Raw genomic sequence first — 27,545 nt, forward strand, 5'->3', positions numbered from 1 at the left:
ACAACAACTACACCGAACAAGTACAAAACTAAGAACTACGGAACTCAAAAAGGTAAGAAAGCAGGCGCGCGTCACACAGCCTGGAAGGTTCTTTTATAATCTGGCTGTTGCCAGATACATAACAGTTCCTTTCTCTAATCTGGCTGTTGCCAGATACATAACATAAACATAACGTCATAGCATAGCGCATGATATATCTGATGACAAGTGCATGTGCAATGTGTCATAGGATGCAAAAACTCAGTTGAATTTTTTTTTTTCTTTCTACTCAGGAGAGTAAGGTTACTGGTGTCGGGACATGACATTCTTTTTTTCACCTTCTCCGGGTGTTTTTTTTTTTTTTTTTTTTAAATAAATGGGCCTCCCCGAAAATGTCTCGCATATTCTTTCATAAAGGCGAATGTGTGCTTTAAACGTGTTTTCTCCCCAACCAACTGAAATCAAAATTTGACACAGGACTACCATTTTAGTCACAAAATCCCACACCGAATTTGACATATCTAAGCGATGTTGAGTTACATGCTTCGGAAAGCATAGACCGAAAGACGTGAATCCCTTATTGGATTCTTCTCAACATTTGATAAGTGAGTGAGTACACGATAAATTGTAAATTTGTATGCCGAATTGTATCCATCTAGCTCTGAATGCACTTCAGTATACCGATTATAATGGACTTTGTGATTATCAGGTTAACTTATATTCAAACGAATTTCCTCTGAACGTGATTTGGTTAAAATTAGATAGAAATGATCCATTTTGGTGTAAAGAATGTAAACCATATTTCATCTATTTAGCTGAAACCGTTTTTGTGTTATTTTTGTCTCAGACAGACAGACATTTTCCAAAAATGTGTTTTTCGAACCCAGGCAGGTTTAAATCGTGGAGATTCGTCAAAATCTGGATTTTTTGAAGATTACAATACTTTCACTTTACTTCATAGACGAGAAAGTAAAAATCAATCATTCCATGAACTCCAACAATGGCTATTGTATCTTTCAGTCGGGTGACGATGGTTAATGCTATAGAATATCTTTAGAGAGCTTTACGGTATGTATTTATTATATGATATTGACCGGATTTTAACTTTAATAGTGCTAGTTTTACTTCGAATATTAAGAAATGCTATACAAAAGTAAAATAAACTACTAAACCAATTGAATGTTAAGATGGATTGAGAATAAACCAATTGAATGTTGCAAATAATCATATTAGGATTTTCTAAAAAAGTAATTTTTCTTTAGAATAAGGATTGAGAATCAATTTCAGTTCTCATATTTTTGGAAATCATTTCGGAATTGTGTGCTCATTATAATTTTGCTCTTAACGGTAGTGCTTGTTTTTTGTTTTTACCGATGCAGTATACTTTTTGAATAAGTGTGGATTGATTAGACGTGAATAAAGAAACATTCTACATGTTTTTGCCATTTTGAATCAACTGTACCTAAAATCTAAGTAAAAAACATATAGTCTCGCAAAACTTTTTTTTCCATATGGGACAAAAGCATCGAAAACTCTGGAAAATATCAGATTTGAATTAAAATTTTTCAGATTAAATATAAATAATTAAAAAGGTATAACTGATTTACCATTTTTTATGCTGCCTTTTAAACTCTCTTCTAATAAATATTTTCAAAATTTAGATAAAAATTTCTTTAGTAAGTTTTATATCTAATCGTATGTAAGATTACAAATAAATCGCCACCCACAAATGAAAAATATTTTTATTATTTGTACAAGTAAAAGCCTAAAATTTTATAAAGCTACTCTTTTCTATTATTTTGCGAGATCTTCATATTTGAATACAAATATCTCAGCATTCTTATCTCTCCTTACCTGTACGGGTAGCATTATTTTTTTATTACGGAGTCTGAAATCAAGCGGAAACCTGCTGCTCTCATTTTCTGCACTTAAAAAGGGACAACATATGCGCCTCTTCCTCTTTCTCCGTCATTTTTTTTTTCTGTGCATCTTCCCTCATCCCCAGTCTTCCCACGAGCCGCGGTGGCTTGGTGGTGAGGTCTAGGCTTCGGAAGCGAAGGATTTCAGGTTCGAGGCCCGATTTCACCGAAGAACCGCCGTGTAAGCGAGTCTGTTAAATCCACGGAATTCTAAATAATACGAGTACGTTAAATCCATCGGAGTCAAACGTCCTCGCACTGGTGTAACGTGGAAATTTGGAGAGGGGGTGAAAGCGTAGGTGCCGTCCTCGTCATCTGACCGAGGTCCCAAAATAATCCTAGAGTCGCATTAAAACGAGACGTTAATAAAAGTAAACTAAACTAAACATCCCCAGTCTTACTTTCGAAACCTGAACATTCAGTACTGTCTTCATTTATCCGGACTACCTCGGGTAGGCCGCAAGCTGCACACTTGAAAAAAATTTAAAATTCACAAAAGAAAAAAAATATTCTCAAACTGTGCAAATTTAATTTTAAATAAAAAGTTCGAAACTGGCAGCATGTGTGAGGTAAGAAACATTTGTTAAATCACGAAGGTCAGCTTCACCGTTGCTGAAATGGAACGCTTCTCATGGGAAAGCGGGAGCCCATTTGTTCTGTTCTGTCGAATGCCGTGTTCTCACCCCTAATGGAGCGAGCAATTACTCGCCCCAAGAGCACAATTAAAAATCGTCTGCGCGCGTGGGACCCGGAAGAAGAGGAAGCGAGAGGTGACGCTCTTCCCCCAAGAATAGAAAGCGGGGCTCTTCACCCATTCCTCCATTAGAATCTCTATAGAAAACTTCAAAGAATGACGAAACACGAAACCGCGAAGTTTCATGTTGATGGTGATGAAATAATTAAAATGAAGCCTCGGGCTAAAAGCTGGGTCACTGTTACAGATCCGTTATTATATTTACACTCTCAGTTAGAACCGAAACAAAGGAAAACCTTTTTTATAATTTTTATTTCGAGTAAAGGGAGTTTGAGCATGAAAATTGCCGTAAAGTTCAAAGTTATTGTACTGTTTTTTTTTTTTAATATATCATCAAAATAATCGGTAGATAGAACATTAATTTAAGGTCGCTAATTTTGATGCTGTAGAAATCCATTATAAAATTTACTGTTTAATTCTCTTTAAAACATATTCGCTTGTTTTAATTAGAAACAAAGCAATCTGTGGAATAGTCTATATTTGATGTTGAAGAAATCCATTATAAGCAGATATTTGATAGATTGTAATCCATCAAAGCAGTCTATATTTAATGTTGAAGAAATCCATTATAAAATTTACTACTTAATTCTCTTCAAAACATATCCGCTTGTTTTAATTAGAAACAGGTCAGGCTATGGAATATAATATGAAGAAAACAATGAAAAAAACTTTGCATGCTCTATCTGAAGTATTTTCAAAAATATAAGCGAAATATATTCAATGTGTTACTACATATTTTTGTTTAAATATTCTAGCTTTACTAATGATATAAAACGAAATAAATCGAAAAAAACGGTCGTTGGAAAAAAAATATATAATAAAAAGAATAAAATAACTCTGCGAAATAAGAAATTATTTTAAACCCAAATTTGTAAATATCAAAGAGAAAATTAAAATAAGTTTTAAATTAAGACAAACCAGAAAGAAAGGAAGAAAGAAAAGAAACATGAAGCTCCTCCTTTGTCGATGATTTAAGGTCGAAGTCCTGCCAGTGTGGAATTGATTTGACCTTGGATCAATCCTTTCGAGAAGACATTTTTGATACATCTTAGAAATAAGCATTTAGAAATATTAAGAATATCAACTTAAATTATAGTCAAAATCAAACGGCTTAATATCATCTAGTTAAAAAAGAGCATTCATTATTTGAGAAAATGTTTCCACTTTTTTGCATCATTTCGACATTCTGGTAGAACCATTAAACGGCGATTTGGTATCGGAAATTGCATTTGATGGGAAATTTAAATGCTAGTCTTTCAGAAAGCATTTCTTTATTCTATGCATATTATTTTCTCTGAGATTCGTTAATTTTCGAAAATCCACCTCAAAATTATAGCTTAAAAGATTAGAGTTTATATTCTTCTCTCTACAGTTGAAAAACGAGTATTCAACAATTTTGAGAGATAAATAATCATATTATTCAAATTCCTTTTTGGAATCCCACCATTGTGTTAAATAATCTCATTTGTTGGATTTCCTTTAGCCATTAAATAATGCTAATCTGTTTTATTCCTTTCAAAGATTTTCTTATTTGTATCATTTCAACATTCTCATAGCGCATTAAACGGTGATTTGGGAACTACATTTGGCGTGAAATTTAAATACGAGACTTTCGGAAGGCATTGGCAAATTTTTTGTTGGAAGCAGGTAAACGACGCATGAAGAGGTGCCATGTTAGGAGAATCCATTCGATGAAGTAGAACGCATTGCAGGCTGTTAAGTTTCTTGCTCTTCAATAATGGAAGCTCGGTTGGCATTTAGTTTGGAAACGTGAAAAAAATCTACTCTTAAAATTCGGTGATGCAGATGGTTCGTCAATCTCCTATCATGAAACGTTTCATTAAAACATCATTTACATTTACATACTGATAGAGTATTTTTAATATCGCATAGATAATGCTGGGTTTACACTCAATCAGTTATAAGACGGCCAGTAGGCAGCGCATGCGTAGAAAGGCTGAAAAATACTGTTCGGTCCATGGCAAGTACTGGTCCTGACGGGACAACAACATGCCGCTTTATTGTATTTTTTTCCCTTACTGCGCATGCGTTTATAGGATTTGGCGGGTTTTTGTTTTTTTCTTGGTGTGAAAAAAGGGATCACTTATCATCGATTTATTCCGACATTTTTAGCTCTTTTTTCTTTCTGATCTGAAGTTGTGTGCTTGTGTGTGTGCGTGTTTTTTTTTTCATTTTATTTGCCATTTCTTTTCTATAGTTTTCCACATTTACGTACGTTGATCTTATTTTTATTATTTTTTTATTTTGCCATGGTTCTTTGTGTAAATATCCGACATTTTAATTCGATACGTAGTGAAAAAGAAAAATTCAGGGACGCCAAAGCGGCAATTTAGAGCCAAGCATGGAATGCCTGAATCTACCTTATGAAATTTTAACAAACATCAATCCCTTTCTGCAGGCCGTCTTAGAACTGACCGAATGTAAACCTGGCATAAATAACTGTGCTTGTTATAAATAGTTGCTTCATGTTTGCATTTTTCAGCGTAATTGGTTTCCAAGTTTTTGTTGATAAAATATTCAATTGTTTACTGATTTTCGTCTCAACTTTATTTTAATACTTCCCATGCTGAATTTTTTTCAGCATGGGTTAAGTTTTTTTAAATTTTTTTATTCTTGATGTATAATCCTTGTGTGCCAACAAATGTAGCGCAAAGCTTACAAACTTAAATCAATACACAATTGATAGTAGAAGAAATTTCATATAAAAAGGACGCAGGCACAAATGCAAAGATGGGGGAAACAAAAAAAATGCACAAATACCAACAAAAAAATAAAATAAAATTGCTCACATACTAACAGAAACATGCAGTAAATGATATAATACAATTGAAGAAGCATGATCAAATGAAAATGGAATATTCAAAATACAAATACAAAAGCATAAAAGTATACATGTATGCAAATTCGCAGAAATAAAGTCTAAATAATATGGTGAAAATTACTATTAATATATGTGCAAAAAGAAATGAAAGATGATTTACTCTCTACAAAGGCAGATAAAGGAGGAGCTTCTACAATTCTTTTAATTACATTATACAAATTTCTTTACCGGGAGGGTCTGTAGCTAGAAGGTTTATAGGTAGCACATTAGTCTTATAGTCTGAAAAGGCAGTCTTATAAATGATGACGATAAATCCAATAAATTTTTATTTTATTCTATTCTTAAGCTCCATTTAAGCTTTGTATTAGTTTAAAGAAGAGGTATCCCCCTCGGGTACCATTTCCGCCATCTACCTTAATTAAACAAATTACGAAGTCAGCCCAAGAGACGTCCCCGTGCTGTGACGCAATCGTGCGTCAATTTAACTGAGCTAAAATACTTACTTTAAGGCACAGCTTTAGATCATCTCAGCAGGGAGTTTTACCAAAAAATTGTTTTCTTCCTTCCTTGGCTTTTTTAGATAAAGGCAATAAAAAAAGTTTAAAAATTTTCAAATGAATTTTTTTTTATTTAATCCATACATTTTTCCTTTCACAGATTTTTTATTTAAAGGTTAAATTGAATGTTAATTTTATGATAGAGCCATAAACTGCAGAATCATGTGTCATTTCATTTCAGACAAGAAAATTCTCTTTAACTTATCTTAAGAGCTTAACCCTTTATAGTTCATAATTCCGGGGTATTGACAAAAAATTTTTTAGGGATATATCAAGATGAACTGATGATGTCAATACTAAAATATCAAATATTCATTGATTTGAGTTTTAATTTATGAAATAAATGTTGGTAAATATACTTACCAATGATAGTTCTGGGAAAACTGTAAGTGGCAAGCATACTTATCACTGAAGGGTAAAAATACTATCGAATGTTCAAGGGTAAGTATACTTACCACTCAATTATATATTTAAAACAACTTTATACAGTTTTTTTGGTTAGAAATCATGGAATTCAGTTACGTCTTACATTAAAGTTTGACGCTCATTTTGCATTTAGTAAGCTGGCTGAGCGGATTGAAACATTGCACAAAAATAAAACTATTGGAATCTCATGCAATTTTTTTAATAACGTATTATCCACTTTTTTCTTCAAGAAATAAACTAAAATGTCGTAAACTACAGCATTCAAATAATCAATACATCAAAATTGAAGTCAAAATATGCATAAAATCAGTAAAAGGAAGATTCCGAATTTGAAGAAATTCCAACTGCATCAACAGTTTTTGTTCATTTTTTCAAAAGGAATGTTGAATTTAAATTAAATAAATTTAATAACAAATAATGATAATTAAATATAAGAATATCTTAGACATAAGGAACCCAACACATAGTGTTGTTTCTTGTCTGTAAACTTTTCAGGAGTTAAAATTGAATGACAAAAAGATGTCGCTACGAAAATCTTTGCATCGTGAATGGGCAGTGGTAAGCATATTTACCAATTTTGAATATAAATGATATTTAACTGTAGATTTGATGTATTTCTAAGCTATTAAGGTAACTCAATCAATTTTGAAGCATTTGATTACCCTATTTATCATTTTAAAATACTTATTTTATCCCTCATAAAAAATCTTTTGCAGGTGGTAAGAATATATACCAGAAAACTATAAAGGGTTAAGCTTTCATCAGGATTTTAATTTACCAGATTTTCTGTGCTCCAATTTATAACTCTATAATTATTTGGAAGGGGATGGGTCGAAGACGGAATAAGACTATTCGATCATATAACAGTAATACTAAAGACAACTTTAGCTACATAACTTAAAGAGTTCTGTTGAACTGCTATCATTCCCTCGTTAGGAATAGTCGTTTTATGTGTCGTAAAATCAGGATCAAAACATCTCCGGACGCTGATTTTCAAAAATTAAACATTGTACATCTCTTTTTAATTATTAATCACTAGCTGGTAACAGGCGCGTTGCTGTCGCAGAAGAAATAATTTTGGAAATATCGTTTGAAATTTGAAATAGCTATCTTGTTTAATGAGGAATAATAGGAAGAATGGTATTTATTTTCTTATCAACAATATATACATTCATTGAAATTGAAAGATATATAAAGGAGAAGTATAAATAATATTTATTTTTTTTTTTTTTTTTTACTATATTATTCAAGTGCTTTAGGGAAGACAATATTTCTTTTCCGCCTTCAGCGTAAACAAATTTCTTGGTTGTCCGATTCGTGAGCATTCAACATACAACTGGCCATGTAAAAACATGGATTTTCTAGGTTCAAAGCAATAAGTTGCAATAATTTCAAGACATATTATTTCTATCCAATAAATAAGCCAAAATGATAGTTTCTGAGCCTTGTAAATTGGGGCATTGTCGAAGTTTTAGCTTCGTTTGCAAGTTTCATCGCAATTGGATGAGGCAGTAGCATAGATAGAAATAGTATGGCAACGCATAAAATGCAAATAAATAAAAATTCATTTTTGTGCATTAGATTTATTTATTAAATATGATCTCTTTATTTATTAGCAAAAACAGGACCAATAGAAAGATTATATACAAAAGCAGGAAAAAAAAACTGAAACAGTTTTTCTATCCTTATCAAAAATTTAAATACCGAGAGTGCCAATCCTAATCTATGCCTTACCGTCATTTTGGCCATCATAGAATATTCCAAACATTTTTCAAAATCTCAAAAATTTAACATTTGCGACTTTCAGATATACCTTTTGATGGCCAAACAGTTTTTATAGGTGTAATAACGGGTTATAGTATTTATGAATAAGATTTAAAATGTGTTCACGAAGCTCACATTCATGTTATAATTTTTGTTTACGCTACGATCAACGTTATAATTTATTGCCTCGTGTAATGTGTAGAATAATGGTTAAACTTTCTAGTGTGGTGATTATATAATGGCCGATGCTTGCAAATTTAAAATCCTGATTTTGTTCCCAATCATTATTTAGCATACATTCACGTGATGCATTTAAAAAGGAAGTTGATCCATAATATTATTTTTATTTTACTGAAGCTAAAACTTCGACAATGCCCCGATTTACAAGGCTCAGAAACTATCCTTTTGGCTTATTTATTGGATAGAAATAATATGTCTTGAAATTAGGAGCTATTAATATTAAATAATTAATCTGTTGCAAATGTAAAATTGCAGTGAGATTAACTCACCTCATGTGTTTAACCTTAAATGGCAAGTGTTCACTTTAAGAACCTATCCATTCTGTTTTCTGAAATATTATAAGATTGAAGATTGAATACTTGTTGTTATCAATCGACTACACACTGAAAAGGTTATAAAATCAATTTACCATTACCCCATAGCAACACGAATGCTTATGAAAAGATAAATATGTAAGGCGATGTTTGCCACGTCTGACAGCATATCTTTTTTTGCTCCGTTTACGCAACTGAGAATACAAAATTTATCCTAAAAAACTGAATTAAATGTTTCTACTTCAAAAAGCAAGATATTTAAATCTATATTTATTACTTTTCTCAATTTTTTTATTCAGTTAATACCCAATATTTAAGAATAGCAACGAATTTTTTCTTAGCCGTAAGCTATATTTAAAACACAATATTATTCTTTCAAGCAATGATTTTTCCAAAAATGAAAATAGGAAACATTAATCAGTTTTAATGAAATGAGACATTTAAATGTAAAAAATGAAAAAAAAAAAAAAACTTTTTGAATAATTAAGATTTACCACGAAAGATGTAAGGGTGTTCACCCCACCAAGGTGCTCTGATCTATTGTGAAAAGCTTTAAAAAGATCAAATGTCACCGCATACCTGTAAAAATACGAACAACAAGGAAAAAGGGATTTGAAATTTCAATTGCATGTCACGTGTAGTGTTATGGATTGACAAATCTTAGAAACACTTAAATATATTTCTTGAAAGAAAAAGAAATTGAAAGAGAAGGAATAATTGAAATAATGAAATCGATTTTTGTAACCACTCATCAGAGAACGAAACCGTGAACAATGATTCACAACTTGCTGAAATGTAGAAACTCCGACGTATAATTAACCGGTTCTTGCACCAAGGAACTCATTTCGCATCCAAAATCATTTAATAGTTGTAAAATTTGGAAACGAATGAACTTAAAATGACACCTTTGTTTCCGAAAGACATGAAGGGATAATTGAATGACTTTAGACATGAGTCCAATAATTACAAGCGTCCGTTCCGCCAGCGGCTATTTGTTTATGACGGTCCCATTCCTCCATTCTCCCTTTCCGATCCCACAGGTCAGTTCCCTCCCATGGGAAAGGTTTTGTCTTCAAACATCATTGATCTGCGAAATTCTATTCACTTCCCCCCCTGCACTCCACCCCCCAGTTTTTCTTGCGGAGGTTAAGGGAAAAAAATTCGGGCCGTTCTTGTTTCTAGTATAAACATGCAATTTTACGAAAGCAGTCTATCGAAGTAGATTTTAGATTTAGGAGCAAGTTAATCAACTGAACACACACACACACACACATACACACACACACACACACAAAAAAAAACCAGAATTGACTGTTATTTTTTTTTATTTTACCTACTTGCAGGACATCTACGCTTCTGAAAGTTTCTCACGAACAGAAAAGACAATAAGAAAGAAGTACTGCGGGAAGAAAAAAAAATGTATCGACAGATCTAAACGCAATCTACGGATATGTCTGTAAACTAAAAAAATAATGAACCATTTGTGACTTAATTTTTACAAGAATTCTGTAAATCCTAGTTAACTTAATTAATACCATCTACTAATAATATAATAGCATAATTCGATTTTTTTTAATTCTAAAAATTCAAAGGATATTATATGTGTGTGTGTGTGTTTGCGCGTGCGCGTGCACATGTGTGTGTGTGTGTTCTAAAACGGAAATGATTTGAAATATTTTTCCTTTTAAATTTAGCAAATATATAGTTCTGATTAATTTTTATCTTGGGAATTAGTAAATTTTTTTTAAGAATCAAGTCCTTTACATCTTTATTGAATCAAGTGATCGTAAAGAAACTTGAGAATATTAGTTCTAATAACATTTCTTTTTCTTCCATTTATTTACTCTGAGAAAAAAGATTATGTTTTTCTAGTAAGAAGATGTCTTATCATCAAAAGTATATTTTTTAATAATTTCTAACTGTAATCAGTTATATAACACCTAGTGCGATTTTATTATGTGAATATTTTAATTCATTTGCTAATTTTATAAGGACCCACACAATGTCATTTTAAAACTCTAGTGAAAAATCGATGGATAAAGTATTCAAAAAAGTGTTATGAAGTCTGCAGAATTATGTATATAAAGTTTATTTTACTTCATTTTATACTTACAAATAATAAAATTGCTTAAAATAAAACCAATTATAAAATAAAGGCGATTTATTTTTTTATTTTATTTTATTAGTTGTCTTAATGTATCTCAAAGGTTATCCATACTTGAATTTTTTTCTAAACTAGTACGAGATGTTTTACTACTATTCATTGGTCCTTTAGTATAAATATTATTTACTGAAGTTACTAATGCGAACGATCAAATGCGAACCCTTGACCGATTAAATCATATAGGAAATGACATGCGCAAATCCTAAATTAGTGCATTCGATGCTTATTCGAATACCATCCATCAGGCAGCGGGATATTTCTATCTATTGAATATAGGAATGGTATATTTAGATAATAAAAGAATGAAATATCTTTCCGTTTGTAGATAGAATGCGTTTTAGTCAAATAAATTATTTTAAAAGTTGTATTATATAAATATTTTTACATTTTTAATATGAACTTTAGTTTTAAAAAGATTTTCTAATGTGAGGTCTCTCATCTACGAGGTAAAAGGGTGCCTATGACATTGGCGGTGAGGGTGATACACGACTGTTATGTGAGCGGAAATCACAAGACATAAGTTTGTAAAAAATAGAGAGTGAGAGAGAGAGAAAGGGGTAGATGAAAGAAACATTGAAAAAAAATCTGTATTAAAATAAAATTATTTAGCAATTATCACGACACAGAACTTTGATAAAAAACATTATAATCGTATGCGCATGTTAAAAATAGTAATCTTGACACAGATGGGATATATCTATCTTCGAATGAATTTAATTTAATAAAACTTTGCTCATGAAACGAGTTTAAGGAATGCATTAAATTTTTTTTTCCATTTAAATAATTCGTTTGCTGTTGAAAAATTATATTTTATAAGATATGAATGTGAAATTATTTCAGTGTTGTTTCATTGGGTGAAAATAATGCTGTTTCGAGAAATAAAATATAAAACCAAAAATCAAATCCGTATCCTCCAGATGTTGTTATTTCGAATAGTTCGTTTAAGTCAATCAAAACCCTCAACATCAGTCATTCTGAAAACTTCTCTAAGCGAAACCATGATAAGAAGACTAGCAATACGAAGTACAGTACACTCCTGAGTATCCGGCCTAATGTGGCGGAAGGAAAGGTTTCATAGCAAAAATGCCAGATAGGTCTGAGTTCTATGAACTCATTTCTTCGTCCACCCATATCAGAAGACAAGGTTTTTATACCAAAACTCACTGTTAGAATATTTTCTTACTTCTTATTGAGTCATAAGCCCTCCGTTTATCTCAAAGTGAACGCAGCCGGGGCACGGTGAAGCACAGAAGCAGTTGCCAGTGACGTGTAAAGTACCAATAGAAGGCTCTGTACTGGTAGTTCATATATGTTTATATACAGCACTGCACGTTTCAAGAATGTATTAGAGAAAAAATAAGTTGAAGGATATAAACTGTTCACATTTTATTTGCACATTTCACATCACAACTCCTAACTCCGAAATGACATTGTTTGCTGTTACACCAGTCTTGTCACTGTCTTTTCCATAATCAATACAACTTTTTTTTTTCGTTTATCACCCATTTTGAAATCTTCACTGTGGTACACTTTAAAAAACATGAAGCATACCCGAAGAACAATGAACGAATCCTGATCTTACTGTGCTGTTAAAATCAGGAATAGCGACAACAACTGAGGTCTGTTACACACTACTGAAACAATGAAAAATGAACAGAACGCTGCTCTTTTCCTGTCACAACTTGTATTTGCACACGACACGTAGGAGGATCGTAGCAGAAGCCCGCTTCTAATGCCTTGGAAATGTTGCCTTGCCTCATTGAATGACGATAAAAGAAAACTAGGCTGGATAGTACGGAAGCCGGATACTCGCGAGTGTACTATATTCAAAAATAAAAATACTCACCAGGGAATGTGGAAGGAAAATAAACTTTGGGAACAATTGATATAGATGAAAATAAATATCGGTTTTTAGATTTGAAAATGGCCTACCCAGCAGTTTTCTAATGTTAAATACCGATATTATTATACATTCCTTATAGTTAAGACAAATGTAAGAAATGTAAATATTTTGAATTATGGAAAAAAAAATCAAACTACCGTTTCTTTTCTTTTTATTTCTTTTTTTTTTTCATTCAATAAGATTAAAGAAAACACAGAATAATTGAATAAATTTGTTTTTTATGATAAATTACAACTTTTCCAATATATGTAAAAAGTAAACACGGTGAATTTTATGGAACACTCAAAATATCTCTCTTTTTCCTCTTTTTTTAATTTATTTCCTTATTATCATATCTTTTTTAATAATGATTAGAAATTTCTTACTTTCACTTATTCTACTTCACAACGTTAATGGCAGCTCGTTTTGCGTCATTTCAATATTCATTCATCGAAATATTTTGTGATATACATACGTACACCAAAGTGAAATATTTTCGCACATTTTGTTTCCTCACATCACAAAGAATTACTTAAATTATAGGATTTTCAAAAACATACGATACACTATGATTAAAATGCTACTGACAGATCATTTTAGCTGAGTTTTTTTCTCAGATTTAAAGCGAAGTGATTGCGATTCTTGAGTAACCAGCTTTAATTTTATTCTTGGTTTGAACTTTATGACTCTGTTTATTTATTTACTTGTGATTGACGAGTTTGTTTACTTGTTTTCTAAAGTTGTGTTGATATTTATCGAGTTACTGAGCAAGATTAACTCCTCTCTTTTTTAATGGCCAAATGGCTTTGACCTAACTACTTTTGATATAATTAATGAGTCGCACGAAAGTTTTGTATAACAATAGCATTAAAATGATGCTTGTAAAAACAGGGTATTTTTTTTCTATTGTCAGTTATTTTCAACACCATTTCCAGAACGAAAGCTCATAAATTTATATTTAAGTGGTGTGTTCTTTATGACTGTGTATAACAAAAACAATGATGTAATGGGTCGAAGAAAATTGATTCCATGTGCAAAATAATTAACAAGGCGACTGTAGTGGAATTCCGTTAAAAGAAGTGCCTTTTACCAAACGGATTCTATTTGGAGTACTCATAAAAATCTTAAATCAAATTTATTCATTCTAATTCGAGACAGTTATTTTCAAAAAAGTAATGAGCAAAGTATTTAACAGAAAATTCGCCAAACAAATGGATATTGTGAAACTTCTTCATCCGAATAGCTCTTTCATAGTTGCATTGTAATTATTTGGTAATAAACGGAAAATTGGTTCATTCTTAATAATATAAGTATATAAAGCACTTGTAGGTTTAGTTCTGCGAAATGTCGCTTCTATTTAAGTAGCAATTAACAAAATGTACGCTCGTCTTTTTTTTTTTCCACGATCGTGTCCATAAGTACATAAAAACATATTTAACGACAATTTGGTTCAGTCCTTTAAAGTTCTGTATAATATTTAAGTTCTCGTAAAAGTATTTAGCAGTTTTAGCGATACATCTGTTTTTAATAAAGAAAAATATGAATTATTTTGAATACCTTACAAATCTCAATCTGCTAATTCTTCACTTATTAATTCAAATGGGTATATATCAGATAAAACATGTTTAAACATTATTTAGATAGATTATATTATGATAATTTTAGATATTAGATATTAGATAGGTATATATGATTTAGATATTAAACAGATATATAGGATTTAGATGTTAGATAGATATATATGATTTAGATATTAGATATTTAGATTTTTTAGATAATTTTATGTTATAAAAGTAGTGAAAATGTAATTCATCAAGCGTTTTTGATTGTCTTTTCTCTTTTAATTTCGAATTAAACGCTTTAATCGTATTTACCGATATTTTTAAAAAATTCCATCTATTGAATACACATAATAAAATAAAATGTTTGCTCTTTCATTAATCAAAATATAGAACAAGAAAAATAAACATAAAATTTTCTCTTAGCAATAATGACTCATTTTCTATTCTGAAAAGTGAATTCGTTTAGATATATGTAAAATAGTAACATTCTGCTACAGCAATCACTCCTTTGCTCCTAAATGTTGAAAAATCAGTGGAGAGAAAAAATTTAAAAAAATTTTTGAAAGAAAGAAAAAGGAAAAGAGAGAGAGAGAGAGAAAAAATAGAAAGAAGGAAATAATCTAAAAAATTTTAAATTTCATGTTTTCCTTATTTATTATAAAAGTTTCTATGAAACAGATTTACTATTAAAAAGAGGATCGTATATATACATTCAACTACAGAATTTTGATTCACTATGTGACTTATTATGATAATCAGACTCCGCATATTGCATTAGTTATATAAAGAAATCAGATTTATTTTATAGGATAAAAAAATGTGCATTTAATTAGATAATAATGAAAGTTTTAAAAGAAATTCTTGATTTTTGAATGCAGATCTTATTAAGTCCCAAGTTTTTGTTTGCAGAAAATGTGAACTCATGCTTGTTTCTAAGAGCAGCATTCTATCTGGTCCAATCTATAAGAAATTATCTCTGAACAAGGAAAAAAATTAGCTGTTGTAAAATGTCCGAAACAACAGTTCAAAAATGCAATTAGGCAATCATGACCGCGACGCCGTTCTATTTAGCAACGGGTCGATGCCCAGAAGAAAGATAAGATTTCTTTCTCAGAATAGTTTTGGCTATCGAAGACATTTTTCCCAGAAAAATATCGGCTTGCATTATACGAACGAAATGTTTCTCTTAAGATGCTTTTCAGCAAAAGCAAACTATCAGCAGCCTTTTGAAACATGCTGCATTTTTTTTATGCTTCCATACGAGTTCCTTGCCCATTTAAGCTTCCTGTTACTGTGTGGGGAATAGAAAGAATTTTGTTTTTAATGCAATCATTTCCACTCTCACCTTCAAGGTTGTGTGTTAAGCCATTTGAGGAACGGGAAAATGTTAATAAACGAAAAGTAATCCAGTGCCCCTTGCCATCTTATCAAAAAAAAGGAGCTAGTGAGCTAAATCTTCCTTTCATTAAAAAATAAATAAATTTCAAGCGATGTTAATAAAAGTTCGTCAATGACATCATCGGAATTTTTCAAAAATATTTAATTGAAAATTGTTGGGATGAAGCGAATGAACTATTTTTCTGCAATATCTTTATGCGGATAAATACCTTTGCGATTGCGCACCAATCATTCACACCTTCTCTTTACCCATGCTGTGAGCTTACATTACTCAACTGATAATGCAATGTCATTTTTTAATCGCCTTTATTTTATATACGTATTTATGTGAGTTTTTTTTTCTTTTTTTGCAATTAATCCCTTGAACGCGGTTAATAGAATCCGAAAACCAAATTTATATTTTAGACGATTATATTTATATTTCCCCCACCTATTGTAAAAAAAAATTGAACCAATCTACGCTTTTAATCACAAAATCACAACCAAATTTGATATATTTAAGTCACTGCATCTTTGAGTGATCACGTTTACGTGCTTCTGAATGTGAAGATGGACAGACGGTCAATCCCTTGTCAAATTTTAAACTAAATTCAACAAGTTGAATCTGTGTACCCAATTTTATCCATCTAGCTCTCTCCGATTTGTAGCTATCTTGTTCACTTATATTCGTGCACCAGAGAGTCATCTTTCCTCTGATTTTGCTCAAATGTACTTTGCTTTGATAGAAATCTGAAGATTTTGTATTAAGATTGTATACCAAATGTCAGCCGTCCAGCTCAAAGCAATTTTGAGTTAACTTTGTTACAAACAGAACAGACATAACTAAAAAATGTGTGGTTTTGGACTCAAGATGTTCTGAACGTGAAGATTCTTGAAGATCACGAATTCAAATTTTTCAGAGTGCAATACATTCTTTATATTCCGTATATGAGAGAATAAAAATGTGTAGGCGTAAAATGATGAGTTGAGAATTTCCAAATAGTTACCGTAAACTTCGTATTTCTTTACTTATCGGCCATTCAAATTGTGTTTATTAATTTTATTTTTCAGTAACAGGATTTTGAATGCAGATAGTTGAAGGGTCTCGGATATATACAGCTTGAACCAATGCAACCATAAAGATATTGTATACTTAAAAAGCATTCAAAAGAAGCAAGCAAGATTACTTCATGCTTGAACTTTAAATGAGAACAAAACGTTTTTGATGAGTATCAGAATGATCATAACTGATATGTAAACAGAAGCTTTGTTGGGGCCCAAACGATATTCAGTTGGAGGGCCGTTACTATCAAACGAGATATATGAATTTGAACATTCTGATGTTCACGGCAGCGTACAGAAAAAGATCAGTGGGGGTTGCACTGCATTAAGCAAATGATGTATGATTGGATTGTTCCATTTTTGATGCCACTGTTGTGTGGTTACCTTACTTGTATTTCCTAAATTCCTTGATAAATGGGTCTTTGTCTTGATTCTTTGTAGGCAGATACCAAAAAGCGATGAAATGCGCTTACAAAAATAACTTTCATTTTAAATATATCGCATTGGGTGCGACTATGAAACGATCGAAATTGTAAATGCAATGAGCATATATTAACGGATAAATTGAAATACAGCCTTTGGTACTTGCAATGCGTTTGCATATATATTTAAAAAAAGAATAATTTTTTAAAAAGTAGATGACTTTTCACATTTTAAATAATAAACTGTTGCCAGAAAGTTTCATTCCAAAACTATTTTCTAATCACTTGAAATCTAGCTTCGGTTTAAATTTTGAGATGCCCGAACACACACACTCATATATATATTGGAAAGAATATATATATTGGAAAGAAACACGTGTATATGTATATACATTCATGTGTGTATTATTTCCATATATATTTTCCCTTTTTTTTGTTTTAGCTTATTTATTTATATATTCTGGCAATCTATAGTTTCTCCTTTGCACCTAGCACAAATGCGTATGAATCTTTATTTTTTGAATGTCTAGTTCTTTGACAACTATTTAAATTTTATTTTTTTAATACTAATTATGAGTTCTTTACCGGTGTAACGCCCCTTTTCGCACACACCTAATTATCATCAGAATACATTTTTACATTGACTCTTCACATTCTGATACTAAAAACGAAAAAATAATAATAATAATAATAATAACCTCGAGATTTGTATAAACTGCTTGTGCTTATGGTCACAATAGCTTACTCACCAAACTTGTCTTTACTAGCAAAGAGGGTATCAAAATGATGCACATAAAGAATTTAGTGTATTGCTTAGTCGCGTATTACAATATAACTTGATGCTTGTAAAACATTTTTTGCGTGGTTTTATCATTATTCTTATCAAAATTCCGCTAGCAGATGCAATATTTTTTAAGGATGCGTGTCCAGAGGATACAAGAAAATAGATGAGCTTTGTATATAGATATGCACTCATTTCTTGTCTCAATCTATTTCATGTTTACCTCTCAATCCGGTCTTATCAGTAGCTTGGTTGCGGATGCTGAAATGCTCCGAAGGGAGACAAACACAAAAGGAGGCCGCCACCCTGGGTGGAAGAGGCTCGCGGATGCGTGTTCGGGGATCGCTTGTGCGTGTCGTTGTTCACATCGATCGAGCATGACGAGAAGAATAAGTGTTACGGGTTTTACGATTTTAACGGTGCGAAAACAACCTGAGGATGTCCCTCCCAGAACCTCCCCTCAATTTTCGTTCCGCTCATGCTTACAATACTTCGGATTTTTCAAAATAAAAAATAAATGAAATCAGAATATGTTAAACAAAAATTTTTATGAAAAAAGTTCTTTCCATTCATGCACTGATAATATTTCATTTTCTCCCTAACATCTAAATTTCCTTCAAAATGACAGCAAAGTGTCTAAATAAGTCCCCCCCCCCTTAAATGCATATTAGTATCTTTTTCACTGTAAGCATAAAATTTTTGTAGTAAAATTCAATTGAATTTTGATTAATATCTTATTATGAAACTGGACCTCATCATTTAAAATCGTAGTTATAAAACAAGGATGTCACTTGAGACAACTTTCTCTCCTTAAGTTTCCAAACCACACCAACAGGCTTAATCTTTATATCGAATTTTATTTCACAAAGCACTTACAAAATTTACGAAAGGAAAATTTCCAAGGTCCTAGTCAACTTTGGTTAAGTTATATTAACGTCCCGTTTTAAAGCAACTCAAGGACTATTTTGGGACGGACCTCGCCATTTTGAATCGCGGTCAGGTGTCGAAGACGACACCTTAGTTGGCAGCTCCTCTACAAGCTTCCACACCGCACCAGTAGAATTACGTTATGCCCCAACGTATTTAACTCGCATCAGACCCGCTTACACGATGGTTCTTCGATGGAATCGAGTCTCGAACCTCAAATACTCCGGTTCCGAAGCCGAGGCCTTACTACCAGGCCACCACAGCCTCGAGGTCCTGCTCAAGGCCGACCCTATAGTGGTGTGAAGAATGCAATCTCAAGACAGATTCACAATCCTGCATAATTCGACATTTGAAAACTGACCATTTCATTTCATCTACTGTGGTCAAAATTTAAAATCGATATTTTATTTTTTTCTAAATACTCCCAGGGGCCAGTACAATTTTGGATAGGATATCATTTATTAATACTGAGTTACTTCCAACTTCTATTCAATAAATATAATAACCAACAGGAGTTGTCATCTCAAAGCTTTCTCGCATTACTAAAACAAACATGTTATCTCAAAGAACGCCTTGCGTACCATTGACGTACAACAATCACGAAATATTTACCTTTCTCATAAATTTAGCATATTTACTGAATTTATCATGTGATCCTTGGCGACTTATTTGACGATTCATCCCTGTCATGCGATTAATAATATACGAAAATAGAATTTCACAACCGATTGAATCGAAAATTTGAAACAAAATCACACTCTAAATTTGATATAGCGTCTTTGAGTTATCGCGTTAAGATTTTTCTATAAGTGTAGACTATCAATCCCGTGTTGGATTTGACTTAAAATTTGATAGCTGTCTGGACTAGAAATGTCAATTCTGTGTATCGAATTTTATCTATCTTGTTCTATCATTTTGTAGTTATTGCGTTAAATTAAATTCGAGCAACGAATTTGTTTATGTCGTAATGATGCAGGATCGAATTATTAAATAGATAATGGTGGCAATTGTCTAGATGCCCCATGACTTTAACATGATGCGAAGATCTTTTTTTTTTTTCTTTACGATATTCTGAAAGTTATTTAATTTTATGCTTTCATCTAATTAAAAAGATCGTATAATAGAACTTATTCAGATTAAAATCAAACACTGTTTAAAATATATTTGGAATATTATTCTAGTAATATTCTCAAATTATCTATTTTCAAGATTTATACATGCTATTTTATAATTCTAAAAAAATTAATCATGTAGGATAATTTTTAAAATAGGCACGCTTCTCTTAATAAATACTATTTAGATTGTGTTAAGAAATGCTTTGTCTTTCCTATTTTTATTATTTTTTTAATTATTTGTAAAGTTAAGTTGCACATTTTTATACACGATATACTGAAGCGATCTTTTTAGGAAGTAATCTGCAATCAAGAGCTTTTCTATTTCATTTTGTCAAAATTTTCCATTGAAAAATAATTATGTATAGTTTAAATTACAGTAAAAAAACGTTTTTTTTTATACAGTTTTAAAATACATTTTTTTTTTTAAGTTTTGAGGGGAAAAAAACTATCTCACGTTTTATATTGCTTTAATGCCACTATATGGCCTAATACGGCCGTAAAATTATGATGGCATGTGAGTTGAAGTTCTTTAAAATAAGCCATATTACGCCAAACGGTGGTCAATATTACTTCTACGTCTGCAGGCACCATCTTGCCTTTATGATACACTTTTATCTTATTTTTTTATGTATATCACTTTTATACTTATATAAAGGGCACTTAGATATAAGGCACCTTATCATACTTAGTTACAGGACATCTACTTCCAATGTGACTCAGTGGCTAATATGTAAACTGTTAAAAATAAGCATTTTCCTCAAATTAAAAAAAGTTCTTTGAATGATGTAAAGAATTGTATTTTGAGCCGTTTGAATCAATAACTATATTGACACAAAAAACTGAAGTGCCTAAATTTTTATACAGTTGCCTGCCTCATCTTCATATTTAGTAAGATATTCTTGACACACTAAAAATTTAAACAAAAAAGTTGTCTTCGTCTTTGACTAAAAGAGAAAAATTAATGAAGCTTTGAATTTCATTCATTTAAGTTAATCAGCGGTTATGTCAAACAAGCATCTGCTTTGATAGATGAATCATCATCGAAGTGACTGTGAAATGTTCAATTTATTTATTAAAAAACTGCAGAACTTAATCAAAGATGCCGATAATGGTATCTAGAAACAGAACTTGTTCTTTAGAATAACTAAGAGAAATAAAATCTATAGAGAAGTTTTGAAATCATTCATCATTCACCCACACACATTTAATATATAAAAATGAATTTTTGTTTGTTCTTATTTTATGCGCTGCCGTACCGTTCAACATTTTGCGGTAAACTTTGCCAACTTATTGCTTGCACTTACGAGAAGGTTATAGGCAAAGTCCAATTATTATATCTAATCTAATCTAATATATAAAAATGAATTTTTGTTTGCTCTTATTTTATGCGCTGCCGTACCGTTCAACATTTTGCGGTAAACTTTGCCAACTTATTGCTTGCACTTACGAGAAGGTTATAGGCAAAGTCCAATTATTATATCTAATCTAATCTAATATATAAAAATGAATTTTTGTTTGTTCTTATTTTATGCGCTGCCGTACCGTTCAACATTTTGTGGTAAACTTTGCCAACTTATTGCTTGCACTTACGAGAAGGTTATAGGCAAAGTCCAATTATTATATCTAATCTAATCTAATATATAAAAATGAATTTTTGTTTGTTCTTATTTTATGCGCTGCCGTACCGTTCAACATTTTGCGGTAAACTTTGCTAACTTATTGCTTGCACTTACGAGAAGGTTATAGGCAAAGTCCAATTATTATATCTAATCTAATCTAATATATAAAAATGAATTTTTGTTTGTTCTTATTTTATGCGCTGCCGTACCGTTCAACATTTTGCGGTAAACTTTGCCAACTTATTGCTTGCACTTACGAGAAGGTTATAGGCAAAGTCCAATTATTATATCTAATCTAATCTAATATATAAAAATGAATTTTTGTTTGTTCTTATTTTATGCGCTGCCGTACCGTTCAACATTTTGCCGTAAACTTTGCCAACTTATTGCTTGCACTTACGAGAAGGTTATAGGCAAAGTCCAATTATTATATCTAATCTAATCTAATATATAAAAATGAATTTTTGTTTGTTCTTTTTTTATGCGCTGCCGTACCGTTCAACATTTTCCAGTAAACTTTGCCAACTTATTGCTTGCACTTACGAGAAGGTTATAGGCAAAGTCCAATTATTATATCTAATCTAATCTAATATATAAAAATGAATTTTTGTTTGTTCTTATTTTATGCGCTGCCGTACCGTTCAACATTTTGCGGTAAACTTTGCCAACTTATTGCTTGCACTTACGAGAAGGTTATAGGCAAATTCCAATTATTATATCTAATCTAATCTAATATATAAAAATGAATTTTTGTTTGTTCTTTTTTTATGCGCTGCCGTACCGTTCAACATTTTCCAGTAAACTTTGCAAACTTATTGCTTGCACTTACGAGAAGGTTATAGGCAAAGTCCAATTATTATATCTAATCTAATCTAATATATAAAAATGAATTTTTGTTTGTTCTTATTTTATGCGCTGCCGTACCGTTCAACATTTTGCGGTAAACTTTGCCAACTTATTGCTTGCACTTACGAGAAGGTTATAGGCAAATTCCAATTATTATATCTAATCTAATCTAATATATAAAAATGAATTTTTGTTTGTTCTTATTTTATGCACTTTCGTACCGTCATCCGATGGCGATGAAACTTTGCCAACTTATTGCTCTGAACCTAGAAAATCCATGTTTTTCACATGGCCAGTTGTATTTTGGATGCTCACGAGTCGGACAACCAAAAAATTTATTTGTTTTTGCTGAAGACCGAAAAGCAAAAAATATTGTCTACTTTAAAGCACTTGCATAATAAGGTAAAAAAGTAGAATAAATATTATTTATACTTCTCTTCTATGTATCATTCAATTTCAATGAATGTATTCACTGTCAACAAGAAAATAAATATCATTCTCAATTAAATGAGATAGCTATTTCAAATTCCAAATTATATTTCCAAAATTATTTCTTTTGCGGCAGCAACGCGCTGGGTACCAGCTACTTCGAAATGCAAAATAATTCTTCACTTTCAGAGCATAACACAAAACAAGCCACTGTTATCCAAATTCAATAAAAAGAATTTCAGTTTCCTTTAGTTCTCACTAAAAATATACTACCTAATTGAATATCGAATACCAGAAAGGAAATTTGGAAGATAACGTTAATAGGTTATGCGAAAATTTCAGAACAGGCAGAGAAAATAGGTAACGAATGTTTTTAATCAACCAGTTTCGAATTTTATATTTGTTTCTAAAGGAATCATAATGTTTGAAAATTCCAAGACATCAGAAACAATCTTCAGCGGTCCATAACTTCACCAAAAAGATATTTCATCTATTTGTCAAAAAATGCAGCCACTCCTCCACCAAGTGGGTGTGCTCGTAGATCTGACCGATTGCATTTCGAAGATCCTTTTAAAGATTAGTGATCTTTGTGCAAAGAGACGCATGGTTCCCCTTTCGAATATTCTTAAAAATGCTCTATGGCAGATTTTTTATAGTTTACCAGCTGGTATCCGGCGCGTTGCTGCCGAAGAAGAAATAATTTGGGAAGTATCGTTAGAAATTTGAAACAGCTATCTTGTTTCATTAGGAATGATAGATAGAATGGTATTTATTTTCTTGTCGACATTGAATACATTTAATGAATAATTACATTTAATGAATTTATTTACATGAATATTTAAAAATAATTTTGAATCATAGAAACTATGAAACGCTTTGTTTGTAAACTTTATTCTGTTCAAAATAAATGCTAAGCCTATAACCTTCGCGCAAGTGCAAGCAATAAAATGGTAAGGGCTTTTTGCAATCAGATGAACGGCACAGCAGCGCGTAAAGTATGAACAAACAAAAATTCAGTTTTATATATTAGATTGTTCTAAACAAATAATAAATGCATTCATTCGTATTAACTCTTAGAAATCAAAATGAACTTAGAAAAATGAATGCAATTTAAATGCTGATGTGCATTATTTAATGCAATTTATTTTTTTAAGTAAATATACCGAACCAATACAATTTACTCTGACTGAAATTGTTACGTTTATTCCAGCGAACGGTGTTTTTAGTGCAGTCTATATATATATCATTCAATATACAGTAAAATCATAAAATGAACGTTTCTTGATTTATATATATATAGCTTTAAAAGGTAATTAAGCCGTACCGAATTATTATTTTTTTCTTTTAAAAATATTTGAGGTTATTTACAGTTTCCCCACATACCAAAGCTTAGGAATTCGTATCCATACCCATTTTAATGACGCTTTTTTTTCAATATTTACTGAACTGCGTCTCATTTCCCGATGCTGGAGTTGAAAATAATTTGTATCAAGCTAATTTTTTTCCCTTACATTTTCTTATTAACTTGATTTTCAACGAAGCAATTTATTTATAAATCGGTAGCATTCGGAATTCATTTCCAAGCGTAGATGTATATTTGTGTTTAAATTCCCATCTTATTTATTTTCTACATAAAATTGAAGGTGAATATATTGCTTTATTTGCTCATTTTCTATAGAAAACTAATTTCAGTTTTTTTTAATCATTATTTTTCACGTGCGTATACCCACCAACCAAATGATTGTATTTGCTGATTTCTTCTTGCTGTTTATATTTGATAGCAATGTATTTATTTTTTTAATCGTTTCTTTATTTTTCTGTTTAAAGATCGCACAACCATCAATAGCTAATAAAAATGTTTGAAAGTTTATCGGTATAAAAGAAATAGCGATTTTTTATATTTCGAATTTTATTCAGTATAAACTTTATTTTCTAGAAACGGAGATGGAATGCCTCCTATATTATTTTGAAAATTCCTCATTTTTCTAGAATTCTAAATGACTGTAATCTTTATGTGAATAATGACGGATTGATTTGCTAACTTCTTGATTGAGAATATTTATTAGAATTTTGAGAGAGGAAGACCTGAAAATTATGCATCACAGGAGGAACATTATCCTCCAGCACATTAAAAATGGTGTATTGTCTTCTGAAAAATACGTATAATCAAGAAATTGTTTGCATATTCTCCACATTTTGGGAACATCTTTTATTTGAATTGACTACTTTTGTCTCGTTATTATTCGCACGATTTCACTGAATTTCGGGAAGATCAACATTTCTGTATTGTCTACAAAACTGATTCAATTGACATTTCCAGAAGTATGAAGGAATGAATCAAGGCACAGTTCACGAAGTCTTCAATTTCCTTTAATAAAATGTAATGATGGATGTAAAATGGCTGTCTTGCTAAAGGTTTGCATAACGAATTCAAAACAAATAAAATACTTTTCCAAAATAGTAGGATTCTCTTCATGCCTATTTAGATAAACATGACTACAAAATAATAGAGCGTTTAGAAAAGCAACCTAAAGTAAAAGAAATTAATCAGAAAAAAGAAAGTTTTTTAAAGATAATAAACGAAAAAAAAAAGATTATTTCAAATCCAAACAAATATGAAATGACCCAATATTGAAAAACGAACTCTATAATTGTTAAAAATTTCGTATTGTTTTATTTTCTAATTTTAATCTTTTTTAAAGAACCCGTTTGTTGCTAGTTCAAAGTGAAAGCAATAATAAAAACTGATTTCAATAAAGTGAAAAAAGATTCATAACTTTTGTAAAACTAAAAAAATTGTTTAATAAAAAAAGAGGCAAATAAAGTAAAAATACAATTTAAAAAAAATTAACTCATATTTCTAGAGAATTCAAATATTTGTTAAAATTTAATTCTTGAGTAGCAAAACTTTAACGAGAAGAAAATGATATATCGTTTCTTCCAAGTCACGTAAAAATTGTTTTCGTATAATAATGATGGTCAGCCTAATAATAATGACTTTTCATCGATTTTTAAATTTAAAAATACTCAGAAAAAAATAACGAAAATATTTACTAGAATCATTTTATATGATCTATTAGAATAATACCTAATAACCAGTTTTAAAGATACAGCGTTCTAAGCAGTTATTACTGCTTAGTGAGTGCTCTAAAGTTAGTTTTCGTAGTTATAGTTAGTAAAAAATTGAATCTGCATACTGTCCGTCCATCTTCAATATCTCGGTATATAATTACTGACTGTTCATCTTACATATATAATTACTGACTGTTCATCTTGCACTGGATTCTAAGGGGTCGTCTGTGAGAAGGGAACGATATGCTGTCTTAATTATATTCATCATTAAAAATAATACGTTTAACACAGATAGGTAGACCCAAACAGCGATGTTAAACTTTTTAAAAAAATTAGGATACTTTACTTCGTCTATTAGATTCCAAAAGTTATTTTTAGGTTCTGAACTACGTGCTTTTAAAATGATGTCATTTTGAAGGAGGGAAAACTTCGTTTGTCTCAAGAGATAAAGAAAATATAATATTACATAAATATGTTTCTTTTAGTATGCGCTTCTTAGATCTTAGTAAAGGCGGTCACCCTAAAATGGCTAGGTGGTCTGCCTGTCGAATGCCCACCCCTGCTCTAAGCTGAGGTCTTAAAAACCAAATCATTATGCCTCTTTCATAAAACATATGTGGATAAGGCATAGTATTACAAAATCAGAGAAAGAATGCATATCGATACTTATTATCTTGAAATTTGCGCCATCCTATTAAAATTCGGTTTTTTATTATAATCGTTAAACATCTGTCGCGGTTGTCTGTATATACACGGTGGCCATAAGATAACTTTTTCTGTTTGACGGCTTTTATAGCTAAAACGAATAAACGAAATGGAACCACATTTCATATACAGACTGGGAAGCATTCATCTGTGATAAGTCAGAAAGAACACAACCTCGCATCAGAAAGAATGGAGAGCAAAAAATGTCGGAAATTAATCTATGATAAATGATCCATTTTTTCCACGCCAAAAAAAAAAAAAATCGCCAAATTTTACAAATGCATGGGCAGTAAGAAAAAAGAATGACAATACAGCGGCATGTTGTTGTCCCGTCAGAACCAGTACTTGCCATAGACAGAACACCATTTTTCAGCCTTTCTACGCATGCGCTGCCTATTGGCCGTCTTATAACTGGACGAATCTAAACCCAACTTAAATATCAATGAACAGCTACAAAACGTGTGGAAATTAATTTAAACAAGAGAGGAATGCAACTTAGAAATTATTTGAAAAATGTAATGTTGCCTATCGTAGAAGTTATTTTCATCGAAATAAGGTAACCTGATCATAATAATGAATGACACTATCAAGAGAATATGCTTTATGGAAGAAATTTGCATATAAATGATTCACCTCCCACCGAAACATTTTAAGTTCAACAGCTTTGATAACAATCATTAGGCGCTTCATTTTTTTTTTTTTTTTGTGTTTTTATTCATCCTTTCATTGTTGAAAAGCCATATAAACATTTCCAATTGCTTCAAGCGCAGTACCTAAAGAAGATTCA

At 31.1% G+C, this 27,545-nt stretch overlaps 1 protein-coding gene across 1 annotated transcript in view; it reads left to right on the plus strand.

The window, feature by feature from the left end:
- The window catches only part of LOC129985334 (very low-density lipoprotein receptor-like), a 109,529-nt gene that overhangs the window by 18,940 nt on the left and 63,044 nt on the right, over positions 1-27,545 (plus strand). The gene's annotated exons all lie outside the window — the stretch shown is intronic.

Source organism: Argiope bruennichi, chromosome 9 (assembly GCF_947563725.1).
Source record: "Argiope bruennichi chromosome 9, qqArgBrue1.1, whole genome shotgun sequence".
In the NCBI taxonomy this organism is placed as follows: domain Eukaryota; kingdom Metazoa; phylum Arthropoda; class Arachnida; order Araneae; family Araneidae; genus Argiope; species Argiope bruennichi.